The sequence below is a fragment of the Herpailurus yagouaroundi genome, unplaced genomic scaffold, assembly GCF_014898765.1.
Source record: "Herpailurus yagouaroundi ecotype Mexico unplaced genomic scaffold, PumYag 164, whole genome shotgun sequence".
Lineage (NCBI taxonomy): Eukaryota > Metazoa > Chordata > Mammalia > Carnivora > Felidae > Herpailurus > Herpailurus yagouaroundi.
The window spans coordinates 30,248,921-30,261,302 of NW_024412405.1; the positions used below are offsets into that span (position 1 = coordinate 30,248,921).

The 12,382-nt window shown below is 39.1% G+C and overlaps 1 long non-coding RNA gene across 1 annotated transcript in view; it reads right to left on the bottom strand.

Annotated features, from left to right (window-relative positions):
- Positions 1–5,326, bottom strand: part of LOC121037820 (uncharacterized) — a 40,374-nt gene extending 35,048 nt beyond the window's left edge. Inside the window, exon 1 of the long non-coding RNA XR_005794007.1 lies at positions 4,819–5,326. This is a non-coding gene — a long non-coding RNA (uncharacterized LOC121037820). The remainder of the gene's footprint in view (positions 1–4,818) is intronic.
- Positions 5,327–12,382: the final 7,056 nt, after the last annotated feature.

Below are 12,382 nucleotides of genomic sequence, written 5' to 3' on the forward strand. Positions count from 1 at the left end.
TTTTCTTTTCTTTTCTTTTCTTTTCTTTTCTTTTCTTTTCTTTTCTTTTCTTTTTTCTTTTCTTCTCTTCTCTTCTCTTCTCTTCTCTTCTCTTCTCTTTTCTTTTCTTCTTTTCTTTTTCCTTTCCTTTCCTTTCCTTTCCTTTCCTTTCCTTTCCTTTCCCTTCCCTTCCCTTTCCCTTTCCCTTTCCTTTCCTTTCTTTTCTTTTTTCTTTTCTCTTCTCTTCTCTGTTCTTTTCTCGTTTCTTTCTTTTCCTTCCCTCTTCTTACTCTTTAATTGAGGGTTTTCATTATCCATGTGTGCAACAAAAAATATTAATTTTGGAGAAATGGGAGGAAGATATTACACACTTGTAACACCTACAGCATATATCAGTCACTAAACAGCTTTAGGAACACCCAATGCCCCAGATGATGGATCTTTAATTTCACTTATTCCACTTTTTAGAGCTTTTTTGAACCAGATATTCTTTAAAATGCCTTTTGTTCCCTCCCATGTAGCAGAGATAATAAAGATAATAAGAGAAGAATGAACACCCGTGGGATGTGTGCTGTGTGCTAGATACCCCTTGAGGTGCCTTACAAGGATTATCTTCTTCTGTCTTCACAGCAGGTGAAGGTTAAAGCAGGTACTCTTATTGCCCTCATTTTACTGGAATCTAGAGAAACATGTATCCATTGAATTTTAGATTTGAAAGACAAACATATTAATAAACATGTAGCACTGTTTTCCCATTAGCTCTCATGCCACACGAGTGGTTCACACGAGTAAGACACAGAAGCCCAGTTCAGTTAAGTCAGTTGCCCAAGGGAATATTTCTGTTATATGACAGACCGGGGATAAATGTACGTTACTTCACGTTCATTTATGTTCCAACCACACCATAGATTCTCTTAGTTATAGTTAAAAAAGAAAAGTAGTACTTAAGAAATACAAATACATTTTAAGAATGAAGTCAGTCATGACCACCAGGATTAAGTAAATAAAAATCTGTTGAAGCTGCAATATATGCATGTGTATGTGGGTTTTGTGTGTGTGTGTGTGTGTGTGTGTGTGTGTGCACGTGCATCTGTGTGTATATGCACATCCATACGTATGTATATATGCCTTTAACCCCTCAGCAAAGAAAATAGAAGAATGCATAGAGATCCCAAATCCTTGCAAGCTTGCCAGACTTCCTGATGACCAAGTTTGTGTCAATGGTTTGGAGCCACTTTGATCTCAGCTCCTGCAGAAGATCCGAAGACGGTACTTATTAAAATTTCATAGGTCATAATTAATGATCCCACTCATAAAATTGCTTCTAATAACTCTGGCTCCAGATAGACAGTTTACCTGCAGGGAAAATTTTCTTTGCAGCAACACGCGGAAGATCATAAATTGGCCTGGCTCAGTAATTTAGTGGGTCTTAGAGAGCTCAAACCTCCCTCTTTCTAAATCGATGATTTCAAACTAAGTTTACTGCCACCAGAAATTGAAAGCTTGTTATATACCTGCTTTCTAAATCTACTACCGGGGCCTGAGGTCTTGAACATTCAAGGAAACTCTCAATTTCCACCTCCCGTTGCTGTTTTCCCACGTCCACACCCTCCTGCCTGTGCGTCCGGAGTCTAGGCTATAAGATATACGAGGTGAGCGGGAGAGAAATCTGCTTCCACATGCAGCACAGGGTGGGGATCAAGGAAAAACTGCACCCTTTTTGGACAGACAGGACCCTCCTTCCACCCACTGTGTTGTCGTCTGTAGTTCTCCAGCTCTTTCTTTTCACCCACCTCTACTATTCCACCTCAAAAAGCCCCCACTCTTCCCCAACAACAGTTCTTTAGTTGCCAACGTGCCATTGAGCTAAGAAAAGCATTTCATCACCATGCTGGCTTCCTCCCACCTCTGAGTGTTCTTTGGTCTCTCCTCTACAGTTGGAGAAAAACGACGTACATAGATAACGTGTTGGTTTGACTATGCTCTTCAAACACCTATCAACTTTAATATGTGATCTTGGAATGCATAGAGGTAATTCTATGCTGGATTTTAAAAAAAGTCACATTTTAAATTTAAAAAGTGAGGCTCACTTGTCCATTTGACCTTTCTGATTGTCTGCACCAATTCTCTTACATTAGGGATTGTTGACTGAACCTAATATTTTATCTGAAATAGTTTTAAATCCTTCATAGAAAATTTTTTTCATGGCAGTGCAATAAAATCCATTAGTTGGCAAAAAAAAGGGACTCATTAAATTTTCTTTAAATAATAGACCAGTGGGGTCCCTGGGGGGCTCAGTAAGTTAAGCATTTGACTTCAGCTCAGGTCATGATCTCGCGGTTTGTGAGTTCGAGCTCCATGTAGGCCTGGAGCCTGCTTCGGATTTTGTGTCTTCCTCTCTCTCTGTCCCTCCCATGCTCATGCTCTGTCTCTGTCTATAAATAATAAATAAACGTTAAAAATAAATAAATAATATACCAGTGGCACACCTTACCAAAAATGTTGACTTGCTTTCCCAAACCTCATGGAAATAGGCTAAAGGGAGAGAGGGGGAAGGATGCTAAGTACAAGAGTGATTCTTTTTTAGTTTATTTATTTGTTTTGAGAGAGAGAAAGCATGAGCAGGGGAGGGGCAGAGAGAGAGGGAGAGAGAGAGAATCCCAAGCAGGCTCTTCACTATTAGCACAGAGTCTGACATGGGGCTTGAACCCATGAACTGTGAGATCATGACCTGAGCTGAAAGCAAGAGTTGGATGCTCAACTGACTGAGCCACCCAGGTAACCCAAGAATGAAAATATAATTCATACGTGGTTATTTAAACTTAACCAATGTTGTCAATAGTGTATTTTTGCTTTGCCTTGGGCTAGATGGAAATGGTAAAATTATCTCCAATCCAATCAGCTGGCACCTGCCTTTCATGGGCGTGAATAATGCCATGCTTAAAACTTGATACGACAACCCATCTTGTGTGGACTTTGAACCATCACCACTTGGAAATTATATCTCAAGGAACCAGAATCAAATATGACACATCGACCTGATGTGGGAAAGGGTCAATAGCCCATTAGTGGTTCCCTAGAGAATGTGTGTTATAAGTGACCTTCTGTTTCTGCTGCCACTCTTACCCAACTGCATCAAAGCAGCTTGGGGAAGAGACAAACTAATCACTTGCATATGCTAAATTTGCTGCAGGCAATTGTGTGATAAATTGTCCAATTTCACTAGGCAAGGTAGCTTGTAAAAAGAAAGAAAATTCAGTCTCACAGTGTATAAAGTCATTGCATGGTCAGGTCTTCAACTGTAATGCAGGACTAAATGTATCTACGTTTGTGGCAACCTCTCCAACTTGCTGGGGGTGTGGTGTATGGAAGGTATAACTATTATGATAATTTCTCTGTACTATTTAGAAAACAGCTGCCAGAAGAGTCTCCCTTGTCAGAAAGACTTGAATATTTTTAACTAATATGTCATCTCATTGATTTGGGGGTTGCACTTTTATAATTGTGTTCTTTGAAGAAACTGAAGCATGGAGTATGAACCCTAAGATGAAGGTCAATTTGCGATACACTGTGCGACGAATCAACCTCACAGCTTCAGAAACATCTTTCACCACCGGCTTTAAAAATATGAATAGTAATTTGGGTGTTAAAAATGATGATATAATAAATTCTACTGGCTGATCTAAGGGTTAAGTAATTGAAGCAAATTCTAGTGGTGTTTCGGCTTACACAGGCAGACAGTTCAAAAGCATATTTAAGTTTAATTTTGGTTGCTAATTTTGTGCCAGTGTTTCTAGGCAACAATGCTAGGGATATCAACTTCTTCTGTTGGCCAACTCTGAATAGATAGGGAGCAGGCTATTAAGTGGGATTAGAACATGGAATCATCAGAGGTGCCTGGGTGGCTCAGTTGGTTAAGCATTGGACTTCGGCTCATGTCATGATCTCATGGTTCATGAGTTCGAGCCCTGTGTCGGGCTCTGTGCTGACAGCTTGGAACCTGGGACCTACTTCAGATTCTGTGTCTTCCTCTCTCTCTGCCCCTCCCCAGCTCGTGCTCTGTCTCTCAAAAATAAATAAACATTAAAAAAAAAAGAAAATGGAGTGATCATACTTCTTATCATCCCTGTTTGATCTTGGTCCTATTTCATCAACTGTTAGTTCTTCTCATGTCTGGAGTACCTCAGCTATTCTTTGCTGAATGGTATACCTCCCCAAACCAGTTATATAGCACATACACAGGTGCTACTCCAAAAAGGGATGTTAAGTTCATTGGGAAATGGGTTAAATGCAGTGAAATGGATCGTTTCTACAGGACTTCTCAGAGCTTTGATATACTAATGTGCATTGCAGCTAACCAAGAGGGATAGATAGTATGCAGCATTTATTAAAATTATATGTCCAAATATTTCTTTTGTCCCAGGTACATTTCATGGGAGTGGTGTTTCCATGGAGCATAACTTGGCCAAACATTTAATTTGTCCAATTTCAAATACACGCTGTCCTGAAAAATATCAGCCATGCCTAGCACAGGGAACTGACTATAAAAATATAAATATAATTTGGATGGCAGCAATACACAAAAGTAAAACTTTAGGGCAAACTGCCACCATGGGGTGGTTTTGGAAAAGTCCCAGACAAGTGTAGAGAAATTCAAGGGAGGGAAAAGGCATGCCTACCTCCCTTTGCCCTTCCCTCCCACAGATTGCTTGGTCGGCTTTCAGGGATAACATGATTTTAAGAAATGCCCCCACAACTGTGAAAATTGGGGGGAAGCATGACAGTCTTGTAACAAAGCAGTTCTCAGGAGTTGCGAGCTGTCATAGAGGGGAAACTCACCAGGGAAGCAATGTCATTGCGTGGGCATCCAGTTGAGAAGGCACTTTACCCTGCAGGAGAGAGCATTAGTAGCCCTGGAAAGACCTCTTCTCTCTGGGGAATGCTTAACAAGACTTCCTCTTGTTCTAGGACCAGATATATCCATGGCCAATCAGAATTCTCGTGAATGTGGTTTATCTGGGTATAGAAAAAAATGCATATGAACTGTAGTTCCTTATAATTTTTAGGCTAACATAAGTAACTTAAAAAGCTACATAATCAAAATGCTCAATAGAACAATAGAACCTATGTTGTTATTTACTTATCCATCTGTTATTTTCCTTATTTTTTGAACTTTCTGTAACATTATCAGCCATCTTATAATTCTTGGCTCTTTTTGTCCATGTTTTCTGTTTCTCACCTTCCCTTTATCTCCCTGCCCCTGCTTCCAGCCCTTAACACACAGCACTGGTGCGTTTGTAACAAAAGTCCCTAATATCTTCCCATTAACAAGAATATAAATAGATTCCCAACTAAAGTTGGGCACAACATTTTAACTAAAGTTAAAAGCACAACATTTTAAAGTGCAAGCTGATTCAAAGGGTAAGGGAAGAATTCATTGAGGCATTTTCTGCTTCTTCAGGGAATAAAGACCCCATATTCTAGGGTTTACAAGCACTTACTTGGAAAGAAATGTTTCAATGGTCAATTTCCTGAAAAATCAAGCTGATACATATTCACAACAAAGAAACATACATAAAACAGTGTCTGCAAAAATTTCTTTCCTAAATTAAGTAAATTCCATTTCAGAAAATGATCATATCTATGGGCAAGTAATTCTTCAAAGTTGTGCTTACTTGCATTGAAGTAGAAATGTCTATATTTCTGAATTTGATAACTAAATCAAATTATAGTGTTGTTTTATTTTTGCTTAGAAGCTGAACATAAACCTTTTTTCTCCAAAACTTTTTTTTGTTTGCTGTTCAATACAGCGACGGATAAGTCCTTCAGTTGCAATGAGCCTTGAGAGAATGAGGTAGGAACTAGTTTTCGGTTTTATGGGTCAAGGAATAGAACTTTTAGATCTTCTTTGGCCCCAGTTTGGGATTCTATCTATCCATATATACTGCCACTTCCAAATAGCTAATGCTTTTAAAGCCAAAAGCATTCTGTATATTCATCATTTCTCACCAAATATGAGAACTGCCAGAGAAATGCCTAGCTTTTAAAATTCCATAGCAGAATTAAATAAGCTCAAGCCTAAGCAGAAAATAAGAATACCGAAGCTAGAAGAAGAAAAATGAACATAGATTCGTTTGTTTCTGCTGACAAGCCTACTTCTAGTCTTCTCTCGAAGCTACAGTATTCCTACAAAGTTGTGTGCTTCCGGCCATTGCGCCGGAATCCCAGCTTTGATCCCTGGACTGTGACGGAGCCGAGCACATCTGCCCGGTCTGAACAATGGGGAAAATACCAGCTCTTCTCTCTGAACCCCTGAGGTGGTCCACAGGCTGTCATGAGTACTCAGTAGGCCAAAGCCTCTTCTCCCCACCATCACTCCTCAGCAGAGGGGAATAAGCCAAGTCTTGAGGACACTTGCCCCAGGTTGCAGAATCGAAAGTAGCCTCGGGTCCTTGGCTAACGGCAGTGTTCAGGGTTCTTCCACGCTGCTGTGGTCTCCAAACTCTGCAAGTGGGACTAACCTTGCTGCTTTGATGAATACAGTTTTAGCTGCCTCTGTCCAAAATAAGTCACCAAGCGTTCTTAAAGTGTTCTATGGAGAAATCAGACTCAAGCTGCTTAGGTGATGAAAAAGTGCCTCTCGCCTGGGTGGCTCAGTTGGTTAAATATCCGACTTCGGCTGGGGTCATGATCTTGCGGTCAGCGAGTTCGAGCCCCACTTAGGGCTTTGTGCTGAAGTTCAGAGCCTGGAGCCTGCTTCGGATTCTGTCTCCCTCTCTCTCTTTCTGCTCCACCCCTCTCTGTCTCCCAAGAATAAATAAATATTAAGAAAAAAATTTTAAGTGCATCTTGTCTCGTAACAATGGCACGATAGAGTGGCAACAGTGCCCAAGCCTTAAGAAAAAACCTGCACGGTGGGAAAGTTACAATGGATGGAGGAGTGGCTAAGGGTTGCAAAGGTCTCAGGAAGGTGCAACTATGTTTTGGCAACAACAGTTCATTTCGACTTCCTTAAGCAGTGCAGATTTTGACATCCAAGTCTTAAATTTCAGAGACTACTAAGCAAATTCCAGATGCCTGCTTGTTAAGCTTGAGAAATCAGTGTAAAGGAAAGAAACTAGTCAAGACTACAGAATTCCTTCCAAAGAATGAACTTCTTAGGTAAAATTAGAACATTCGTTAACAAGTTGGCATTTTTATACAATGTCTATTTGGTAGCATCCTGCTAATGGTCTCTGTGTCCAGAGCTCCTTAAAGGGAAAATGAGCAAGGTTTTATTAGATCCACTATATAAGTAGTTTCTATTGCCTTTTCACTTAGACAATTTTACTATTATCATTATTATTATGAGATGTTAACTTATTTTAACACAATTGCTTCCTACCATCCAGTGAGGAAGCTTTGGAGTCATGATCCTTTGGAGGATGAACAAGGTGAAACCTGATGAGCTCCGATGACTGTTCCTGAGAATCAAAATTGAGTCCTTGACCGAGCCGGGATAAACCACAGGTCCTTACTCACATGAAGTATTTATACTTTTTAAAGATTTTAAATAAAATTTTTCTTGCTTCTCTCCACAATATTCATTAGTTCTAATCATATTATGGTCCCAATGTAGCTATTTTAAAGTGAAATTAAAAGGCAGCCTAGCTTTGGAGGGTAAGAGTTATTGAAAGAGGTGTCTGGAGAGCCATTTAAAATTTTCAAGTGAAAAAAAAAGAGTGTATGTGTGAGAGCTGTTCTTTTCCTGTTAAAAATTAAGAAATCAAATATAGAAATAGTCTAATTTACATTAATGATCTGCAATCCATGAAACAATTTTTAACCATTTTAAAGTGAAAGGCTGGTGATTATGTGGGTGAGTGGATGGCGATAATAACCATAAATCTTTGAAAGCTGTGGATGTGCTAGGTAATAGTATATAAAAATGAGGTTGGCTAGGCTCCTGGCCTGAGAACTTACATAAGGAAGGCCTAAGCAATCATTCTGAGCCCTTAAGAGGGTAGAACTTACTATTTCTACTTGTCCTTACCCTTGAAGGGTTGGTCTTTTCCTTCCTTCCATCCCCAAAACCCCTGTGCACTTTGTGTTAAAATATAGTTAGGTCCCTGAATGAGCACTGGCCTTCTGAACCTCCCTCCCAGGGAGAGCAGGGCCAAAGGTGGTTCAGGCAATGGGGATGCTGGATGTGTATGATCAAACCCGTGAGAGCTGCTGCTAACCTGGGTGAACTCCAACAGAGAATTTGCCCTTCGTGTTGCAGGGGACTGGGAGTTCCTTTCTCGCCGGCTGAGCCACAAAAGTATGGTGCACACTGGCCATTAAACTTCCGTTCTCCTTCCTGCTGGGCCTAGTCTCTTGTAGAGACATAAATAGTATTGCTGCTGGGGGCCTAGGGACTGAGAATAGAGGCTGGAGGAATGGGAGATGGTGGGGGGAGAGGGAGATGTGTCTGAACCAACCAGTGGAAAGAACATCCCCAGATCATACACACAAGGAAGACCAAGGTCCCCCAAATGATTTTGCTGAGAAGAAGCAGGGCCAGTCATGAAATATGCAAATCTCCCAGGGAAAAAAATGTCTTGAATCACAGACCTGGTTGAAAATGGAGTCTATTTGCCCTGTTCCCCAGTTCCAGATCCCATATCATCACTGGCAAAGAATACCTCATGGCAATCCACACAGAAAGCATAATCAGAAGACAACTGATTTTAGACATACTCAGGGATACGTTCAAATATGCCCCGAACAAGTTCTCCAGGATTGCCCCTTCTATTGCCGGATTTAGAACTCGAAAGTTCAGTGGAAAGTATGCTTCATCGTGTTTCTTACCAATTTTAATATCTCAATATAACCACAAATCTATTAAGATAAATAGTTAATGGTCACTATGTGAGAATGCCATACTTTAAGAGATGTCTGTGGCATGGATTGGGTTTTGCAGGATGGCTCAATACTATAGAAAGACTTCCAACTTTCAACCCTTATTTTTAAAGATAAGAATGAATTTTTTACAAAGTCTACAGAGGATTGGCTCTAGCCAGGCCATTATGTGTTATACATATTAGAGAAGGGGGCATGGCATGTACTCAGAGAGTTTTAGAGGAAATTAGAATGCTACAAATGATCCCCTTTCTTGAACCCTGAAAAATTCCACTTTGATTTAGCACTGGTAAAATTGTTAATAGAAACTTCTTTGCACATTGTATATAAACAGCACAGCCTGGCCTGTATCAACTTTATGCTCCAATAAACAAGACAATAATGACAAATTATCAAAGCAGGCCTCAGATGTGACCCTCAATTGGGAGAGCAGCAATTTAATGAAGACAAAAGCTAGGTGAAAGCTGCTAATATCATTTACTGATAAACAGATTTTCTCGAGAGGCTCCTAGCTGAATCCCCCGAGGACCCATAAACCTGCATAATTCCATTTAAAATATTGTGCAATTCACTAAATTAGTCTTTGAACATCCTTACTATCCAATTACGAAGCCCCAGCATGGACAGAATAATGAAATTTTTCAAACTGTGGAATGCATGTGGTCTTAACAAACTTATGACAAACACCAAAATTAGCTTTCAATTTTGAGGCCAATGTAGCTCCCTTTAATACCTCAAGTCAGAGCGGCAACAATAAAACACTATTGCAGGGCTAAGCAGAACAGAAGAAAAATAAATCTTGACTTACTCAGAATTCTGAACACGGTCTACCTTCAGGAAAAAAAAAATCATAAGAAGTTGAATGATGTTTTGCATTTGCAAGCTATTTGGTCGCTTAAAATCTAGTAAAAGCTTTACTGAATAAAGCGTACAAAATACCTCCTGGACAGTTCTATCTTCCAGGCAGGCAGAAAAGGCGAGAGTTTGAGGAAGTGAAATTTATTTCTGTTCAAGCATTGCAAGCTGCATTATTAAAGTCATTTGTCATGGTTTGAATATTTCTGCCTGATTCACCATTAAATTGGCCTTCTAATTACCAACTTTGTCATGAAAAGTGGTCTGGCTGTTTCATTCACCAGAAAACTTCAATTCTTTACTCATCACTTGCTTCATGTATATAAAAAGAAAGAAAGAAAAAAAAAAAGAAAACAACACAGCATATATTTTTATCCTCACATCTTAGAAGAAATGATGTCAACACAATTATGCTTAAATTATCAGACAGCTTATACGTTTTGAAGACACTGATAAGTATTTAGAAAGTGACTTATCATTTCATCTTTATTAAGAAACTTGCCAGCATTCACCTATTATCTGGCTCACGTTGTCATGGCTTCAGGAACAACAGGTACCAGCTAGAATCATAGTGTGCCAGGTAAGATATTTCTCATGTTTTCTATCTTCTTGGCTTCTTGGGTGCTGTACTTAACTGTATCCATAGAAAAAGACCTGGACTCCATCCATGGCTTCTCTAAGCAGCCTAGTGAACTCTTTGGCCAGCTGTTCCTGGTTTCCTGTTCATACTTCCAGGTGAAAAAGAAAAGGGAGTTGTGGGTGACAGTCACATAGATGAGTATCTTCCCTTCTATATTCATTTCTGTTGAGTAGGATAATGGTGCACTATGCACTCATATTTTAAGTTACATAGTATAGCTTTCTCCAATCTTTTGGGGGAAAGAAGACCTAACTTACCAACATCGTTAAGACAACTCTGACAAAGCCTGAGTAATGAATGCAACAATATTTGGGAAACATCCCTATAACAAAACATAAAACGGTATTTGATCCGAAGCACACCGAATTGTGAGGTGTTGGACATTTTATAGGTGAGGAAACTAAGGCATAGAGGGATTGTGTAACTGTCCCCAAAGCCACACAGCTAGTCAGAGCTTTGGCCCTTCTGAAGCCCGAGAATTTAACCATCTCTAGGTGTGTGTGGGTAGCACTTAGCACAATGCCCTGTGTTCGGCAATCTGTGAACTAGTTAATTTTTATGTTCAGATCATCTTAAAGAAATGTATATACACTTTAGACATTTTCATTTTTAGGCTCAAAATAAAGAGATCCATATTGGTTTTTGAATGTTTGTTCATTTATTTTGAGAGAGAGAAAGTGCTGGCATGAGCGGGGGAGGGACAGGAGGGGAAGAAAGAAAACCCCAAGCAGGCTCCAATCAGCACAGAGCCCGACGAGGGGCTCAATGTTATGACCAGGAGATCACAACCTGAGCCGACATCAAAAGTCAGACGTTTGACTGAGCCACCCAGGCACCCGGGATCCATATTTCAACTATAAAGACAACTGATGGTGAATCAAAGAAACTGAGATTACGTCAATGGGATCCATACACTAGCATCTCATGGTCATCCTTACAGATGCCTTTTATGATGAAAGCAACCTTTGTTAAGCATTTTCTGTTGACCTATATGAGTAGCAAAAATGAGTAAAACAACTGAATGAAATTTATGAGTGTTGGAACCTTATATATATATATATATTCTGCTTTTGTTTAATTACTAACTTTAGCTGGAGGAAAGTTGCACCTGTTAATGAAAGGTTTGCTCATAATTATTTCATAGCTTCAAGATAATCATGTATATTTTCTGATCTATTTCTCAGATTGTATATAAATTAATCCACTGATTTCATCATGGTTTTTGACGTTGAACCAAAATGGAGAAATTTTGGTTAAAAGTCGTCAATGTCATGAAATATGAATAGAGATATCCACCCTTTAGAAATAGCTAGGACACCTTTAAGAATAAAAGGAGTGCTATTAATAATTATGCCAAAACAATTGGACTTAACCAAGACTGTTTCAAACAAACCAGGACTTTTTTACCCTAGTATTATGAGTGTTTATATTCTGGATCTCCTCTCTTGATTCATTTCTTACTTTTTCTGGATTATAACTTGCAGTAGTCTCCTAAAAATAGCTGATGGTAGGTAAGATTTTTGGATTCCTGGTCTCTAAATATAAACTTATTCTATTCTCAGAGCCAATTAAGAATATTCAGAATGTAAAATTTGGGGTTTAAAGTCATTTGCCTTAGAGTTTTGGAAGCAATTTTTCCACTTCTAGTTTTCAAGGTTGTTTTTGAGAAATCTGATGCCATTCTGTTTCTGTGTTTTTTATATGTGACCTATTGTTTTGTCTTTTGTCTTTTTCTTAATCTATTTGTCCTATTTTCCTTTCCTTCTTTATTTCTTGAACTATTTAAGATTTTGTGTTTATCCTTAATGTTGTCAAAATTCCTGCTGACGTGACTTGGTTTATTTTGTTGTTGTTGTCATTGTTTTGTTTTGTTTTTTCATTTATTGGGCTGAGTACTTACAATATTCTTATAACCTGCGGATAAATGCCCTCAGTTCTGAATGCTTTTATGTTATTTTTTAGATAATTTTCTTTCCTCCATTCTCTCTATTCTCTGTAGACCTGTTCTTAATAAAAGGTTATATC